This window comes from Cervus elaphus, chromosome 31, assembly GCF_910594005.1.
Source record: "Cervus elaphus chromosome 31, mCerEla1.1, whole genome shotgun sequence".
NCBI lineage: Eukaryota > Metazoa > Chordata > Mammalia > Artiodactyla > Cervidae > Cervus > Cervus elaphus.
Window position 1 is genome coordinate 27,604,575 of NC_057845.1, and position 7,216 is coordinate 27,611,790.

The 7,216-nt window shown below is 41.0% G+C and overlaps 1 pseudogene; it reads right to left on the bottom strand.

Moving 5' to 3' along the window:
* Positions 1–1,482: 1,482 nt before the first annotated feature.
* On the bottom strand, positions 1,483–4,667 carry LOC122687305 (annotated as a pseudogene).
* Between the last annotated feature and the right edge of the window lie 2,549 nt (positions 4,668–7,216).

The following is a 7,216-nucleotide window of genomic DNA, read 5'->3' on the forward strand; positions in this document are numbered from 1 at the left end:
AAGACTGAAAGGAATGAAGTAAAGACAGGTTATGAAAGACAGTAGAGGTCATATTAGGAGAAAGTAGAAAAGGCAGAAAAGAACAATCCATGGTACTAAGAGTAGGAGTTGGGGAAACCAGCTGATGGAGACATGCTCCTGAGACCCCTCGAACCGTCTGGATTCTAGAGCTAGGCCGCATTTGATCAAACCTTAATCATTTCATCTACTTCACGACCGTCCTGTGATCTCTACTTTTCCCAAGAAGTATTCCTGAGAAGCCATGTGTATGTACTTTTGTAATAAACTCTGAGTACTGGAACCATCTTGAGGTGAATTTCTTCATCTTGCAACAAATTAAGCAGCCTAAATTAACCAGAGGGCCTATCTGCTAACAACACATATGATTGCTTCCTTCCATTGCCACTATGTACCCATTTACATTTTATTCACTTGTTAAGATGTACATTTATGCTGACTCATAGGGAGAACAAAGTCCTAGAAAAAAACTCTGTAGCAAATGAACAATGCTTCATTGATAATACAGAAGCTATTAAAAAAATTTATTGGGGTATAGTTTTTTACAATATTGTGTTTTTTCTGCTGTATAGCAAAGTGAATCAACTATATATGCACATACATCCCTTCCCTCTTGGATCTCCATTCCCCCAGCTCGTCCCACCCATCTAGGTCACCACAGAGCACCAAATTGAGCTCCCTGTGCTATAAAGAAAAGAGAGGAAAGTAAATATTGTGCATTAACACATATATGTGGAATCTAGAAAAATAGTAAAGATGAATCTACTTGCAGATCAGCGAGAGATGCAGATATAGGACACCTTGGGGCAGCGGGGGGAATGAATTGGGAGATTGGGATTGATTGACATATATACACCATCATGTGTTAAACAGATAGCTAGTGGGACCTGCTCTATAGCACAGAAAGCAATTTTAATGACAATTTATTTCAATTGGTCTATTCGAGAGGCTATCAAAACTGTTCTATAAACAAGTTTCCTTTATATGGGGTGTTCCTGGGTAGCTCAGCTGGTAAGGAATCCGGCTGCAAAGCAGGAGACCCCAGTTTGATTGCTGGTTTGGCAAGTTCCCCTGGAGAAGGAATAGGCTACCCACTCCAGCATTCTTGGGCTTCCCTGATGGTTCAGAAAGTAAAGAATCTGCCTGCAATACAGGAGACCTGGGTTCGATCACTGGGTTGGGAAGATTCCCCTGGAGGAGGGCATGGCAGCCCACTCTAATATTCTCATCTGGAGAATCCCCAGGGACAGAGGAGCCTGGCGTGTTACAGTCCAATAGGTTGCACATAGTCGGACACAACTGAAGTGACTTAGCATCAATAGCAGTGCTGTGCTTTGTCGCTCAGTTGTATCCAACTCTGTCTAACCCCGTAGATGGTAGCCCACCAGGCTCCTCTGTCCCTGGGATTCTCCAGGCAAGAATACTGGGGTGGGTTGCCATTTCCTTCTCCTTGCTGTATTCTACTCACTGCTGTTTCTGAAGCAGGTCTCTCAGGGAGTCTTCTCTGACCTTATCCAATTGACCTGATTTATTAAATTTCTCTTCTGCAAAGACCGGCTCCATCTCACTCATGTCATTGTTGAGAATGAAACAAACTTTAGATTTGTAGAATTCTGGGTCATCTGTTTCAAAGCACTTGTAATGCATACATTGTACTATGATTTGGGCCAAGAAAGAATGGGTGAAGCGAGCTTGGACCAACTGCTTGTAGGCTCCTTCTAGAGAGGACTCATAGAGACACTTGCCCACCAGACGCCCTGCAGACTCATACATCTTTAGGAGCAGATGAGTGGGGTGATTAAGGTTGGGGTACATTAGTGCTTGGTTGGTGTCACTGAATCGGGTGAAGAGCTGATTGGTGGCATCAAACAGTGCTTTGTAGATTAACTCAAACCATTCCCGAAGAGGCCCTTCCCAGTCCAGAGCTTCTTCTTCCTGAAAAACCACTTCAAAGTTCTTGCTCCAATCTGAGATGGAGAAATTCCGAGTGGCTTTCAGAGATGATTCCAACAAGGCATGTCTGCTGACCTTCAGGGTGACTTCAGAATGTGGCCTTTTCATATGTACCTGTCAAAGCTCTCGATGGAAAAAGTTCACCTTGTCCTGAAAGGTCTCGGATCCTCCTATGTTCTTATGGAGGGAGCAGACCAACGTGGCCGCTAAGATGTTCCCCTCCTTACAGATGAGCTCCACAGGAGGCTTTAGGCCACCATCCACCACAAGGGTGAGCAGCTTATGGACAGGGTCTGGGCCAAGGTTTGAAAATTTGGTTCTGGGGCACACCCAGGAGGTGTAAAGCCACCAAGGAATGATTTTCTGGTAGAACTCCTTCTCTGAGAATTGTTTTGGTGACACATAGCAGTACACCTTCTTCGGTTTCTTCACCTTCTCAGGGGTGTGACACTCAGACGGTGAGTCTTCATCTTCTTCCTCCAGAGCCAAGGAGGGTCGGAGTTGGGTAGAGCCCGTGTGCATGGGCGGGAGGTGCCACGGCATGTTGGTGAAGTTGGCAGTGTTAAACAGATAAGCTTCAAAGTAAACGCTCACTCCTAAGGTGGATATGTTGCGTTCAATGATATTCCTCTCATTTTCACTTAGGACAATGATGTCAAATTCACCATTGTTGATTGGCTGGTTTTGGTATGAGATGCAGGCAGGGAAGCAGCCCCAAGAATGCAGGGTGAGCCGCAGGAACACCTGGAAGGTCTGCCAGTTGGAAGTCACCAACTTCTCAAATGAGACACTGGTACCTCTTCTTCTGGAGGACCACGCTCATGAATGGACAGGCTGTAGTTGTGCTCATCTCTCAAGGACGTGCACAGCACAGTATCCTTTATATGACACTAAGAACAGAATTAAGGAAAGCTATGACCAACCTAGACAGCATATTAAAAACCAGAGACATTACTTTGCCAACAAAAGTCAGTCTAGTCAAGGCTATGGTTTTTCTGGTGGTCATGTATGGATGTGAGAGTTGGACTATAAAGAAAGCTGAACACCAAAAAAATTGATGCTTTTGAACTGTGGTGTTGGAGAAGACTCTTGAGAATCCCTTGGACTGTAAGGAGATCCAACCAGTCCGTCCTGAAGGAGATCAGTCCTGGGTGTTCATTGGAAGGACTGATGCTGAAGCTGAAACTCCAATACTTTGGCCACCTCATGCGAAGAGTTGACTCCTTGGAAAAGACCCTGATGCTGGGAGGGATTGGGGGCAGGAGGAGAAGGGGATGACAGAGGATGAGATGGTTGGATGGCATCACCAACTCAATAGACATGAGTTTGAGTAAACTCTGGGAGTTGGTGATGGACAGGGAGGCCTGGCGTGCTGCAATTCATGGGGTTGCAAAGAGTCGGACAAGACTGAGTGACTGAACTGAACTGAAGAACAGAATGATACAGCATCCTAAATCTATGAAAGCTAGGAGAAATACTGAAAATGTCATGATAGTTCAAGACTTTGGATTCTTTTCAACTTGTTCCACAATAGTACAATGTAGCAGAAATAGAGGTGGAGAAGTCAGAAGCTGTTTAGAGATTCCAAATTTTCCCTGGTTGTCACCAAATAAATAGAAACACACACACAGCAAATCCAAGAAAGAGATGTAAACTATTATGTAAGTCTACATAAAGCAAAAAGCTTGAAATATACTAACACAGTAAAGACCATTACTCATAAAAGCATAGAATAAAAACAGCGTGGGGCTCACACAAACACACACATGCGTGCACATACACACTCAAGAGTTTCTAAAATTTGAGTGATGCAGGCCAGACCAGAAGACTGAGAGGTCATGTTCCTAGCCTCAGTCTGGTTAGAGAGAAAATTAAAAATAAAAATCTGGCTTCCACGCTATTACTTGTTGATACCCTCTGCTCTGCCCTGATAACTGTATATATTTTGTTCTCATGCCATACTGTAGCTCCAGCCATTCTCAAAGAAAATTTTTAATCTTCACAGAAATTTGAAAATCACTTGAGGAATACTTACAGAATCCTGGGCAGAGTGCCCCTCTATTTTGCTGCTGCTGCTGCTGCTAAGTCACTCCAGTCATGTCCGACTCTATGTGACTCCATAGACGGCAGCCTACCAGGCTTCCCCGTCCCTGGGTTCTCCAGGCAAGAACACTGGAGTGGGTTGCCATTTCCTTCTCCAATGCATGAAAGTGAAAAGTGAAAGTGAAGTCGCTCAGTCACGTCCAACCCTTAGTGACCCCATGTACTGCAGCCTACCAGGCTCCTCCATCCAAGGGATTTTCCAGGCAAAAGTGCTGGAGTGGGTTGCCATTGCCTTCTCCCTTTATTTTGCTACATTTATCTAATACCCAGAATGAATTGAGGAGGTAAATAGCTGTCACAGTTGATGCAATTTCAATCTAGGTATACTGTGCATTATATAAGCACATATTTGAACTTTCACTCTGAATGTTTTAAAAAATCAGTCAGGGTAAAAAACAGCACTGCATCAACACCTGATAAAAACGTGAAAGTAGGAGAGCAGATGTGATGCCTTTTTATGTACTGTGACTTAACATAAACAATATACATAATAGAATAAGCCCAGACCCTTTAGACACCAACACGACGATTACTTCTCTCCTTTCTTCATCTATTTCTATCAGGCCTATCTCCAAAAATGTGATAACAGCCATGTCTGTTGGAACCATTTTATTCTCTGTCTCTCTCTGCAGTCAACTAAACGACAAGAAGGGTTTCCCTGGTGGCTCAGATGGTAAAGAATCTGCCTGAAATACAGGAGACCCAGGTTCGATCCCTGGGTTGGGAAGATTCCTTGGAGAAGGGAATAGCAACCCACTCCAGTATTCTTGCCTGAAGAATTCCATCGACAGAGAAGCCTGGTGGGCTACAGTCAATGGGGTCACAGAGTTGGACATGACTGAGCAACTAACACTTTCATTTTCAAAGGACACAAAAACCATAAATGAAGCTTGAGAAAGATTCTTTTTAAGTGGTTCTATACACACTGTCAAAAACTAGACCTTAATTTTTTCCCCAAAATAATTAATAAAAATATAACAACCAATAATCCTCGGCAACATAAAGGTTCCAAACTATTTAGTGTCTGTCAGTAGTCATGAGGACTTTTATGTAATGTAATCTGCAAATAAAAATATAAAGTCTATTTTAATTATTCTATTATGTCCTTCTCCTTTTATATGATAAAAACATCAGGTTCTATTTCTTTCTAACAGTAAATAGAATTTTGTTTGTGCTTTGGAGTCCTTCAATGTCATTTCTTATTCTCAAAGACTGAAATTAATTTCCTTTTTGATTATCATTTTAGACCCTTTACATTCAATCTAACGAGATGGCTGGATGGCATCACCAACTCAATGGACATGAGTTTGAGCAAACTCCGGGAGATGGTGAGGGACAGGGAAGCCTGGCTTGCTGCAGTCCATGGGGTCACAAAGAGTTGAACACAACTAAGTGACTAAACAACAACAATTCAATCTAAAATTTACATCAGTGTAAGGAAAACAATTTCCCTTTGGCAAAGGGATTGTGTAAATGCAGAAAAAATCGGGCAACTTGTGCATAAGAATAGTTATTGTATGCATATACTAATGACATTTTTTTCAAGTTCTTGGATGCTAAATTTTTCACTTTATGTTCTGCACAAAATGCCTTAAGAATGAATTTTTAGAATTCTTTAATTTTTCTTTAGAGTGATGAACTCTATTATTCCTAATGTCTATCTAACCAGTAAATGAAAAGACAGTAGGACATTGTGTTTAGGGAAGGTAATCCAATGGCCAGATTTTCTAGGTTAGAATCTCAGCTCTACCACTTACTTGTAGGCTGACAACTTGGGCAAGTTATATAACATTTTTCAGATTTCTATTTTCTCACATTAAAATAAAGACAATAATAATAATAATAATCACTTTATGTATCCCTGTGAGGATGAAATGAATTAAAAATACATATAATGCTTAGCATACTGCCTGTTGCCTGGAAGATGCTAAACAAGCAAGCAATAAAACTGTCATTATTGCTGTAATTGCTGCCATTGTCATTATTATTAAGCATTACAAAGTCTGATACATTTTTCTTGGAAATGTAAAATCAGTATGTTTAAATCATATGACCATTTCATTTGATATTAAACTTAGTCATCCTAAACCCAGAAGTTACACTCTTATTTACCCAAGAGAAAAGAAAACATATGCCCATACAAAGACTGTATGTGAATACTGATATCACTTTCATTTATAACCACCTCAGTCATGGAAAAAACCAATAATCTGTTAAGTCATGACTAGATGAGAAAGTTGTGGCAGATGCACACAATGGAATAACATCAAAAATTTAAAAAGAATAACCACAGATGCAAGTAACACCATGAATGAATCTCAAAAGCATTACACTAAATGAAAGAATCCAGGAAGAAAGAAAGAGTTACTCATTATAAAATTTGATTTTATTGATGTTCTAGAAAAGGTCAAAATATAGGGACAGAAATCTATCTGATTTAAGTTTACCAGGGAGATTGACTACAAAAGTACAAAAGAAAGCTTTTGTGGTAATGGAACTATTCTGTCTTCATTCTGGTGATCATCACATTACTTTATTTTTTAAAACTCATGGAAATATATGACTATAAAGAGTGACCTTTAGTGTATATAAATTCTACTTCAATAACCTGACATTGAGAAAACTAAGATTATGGCATCCGGTCTCATCACTTCATGGCAAATGTATGGGGAAAGAGTGGAAACAGTTGCAGTGGCTGACTTTATTTTTCTGGGTTCCAAAATCACTGCAGATGGTGACTGCAGCCATGAAATTAAAAGACGTTTACTCCTTGGAAGGAAAGTTATGACCAATCTAGACAGCATATTAAAGAGCAGAGACATTACTTTGCCAACAAAGGTTCGTCTAGTCAAGGCTATGGTTTTTCCAGTGGTCATGTATGGATGTGAGAGTTGGACTATAAAGAAAGCTGAGTGCTGAAGAATTGATGCTTTTGAAATGTGGTGTTGGAGAAGACTCTTGAGAGTCCCTTGGACTGCAAGGAGATCCAACCAGTCCATCCTAAAGGAGATCAGTCCTGGGTGTTCATTGGAGGGACTGATGTTGAAGCTGAAACTCCAATACTTTGGCCACCTGATATGGAGCGCTGACTCATTTGAAAAGACCTTGATGCTGGGAAAGATAGAGGGCAGGAGGAGAAGGG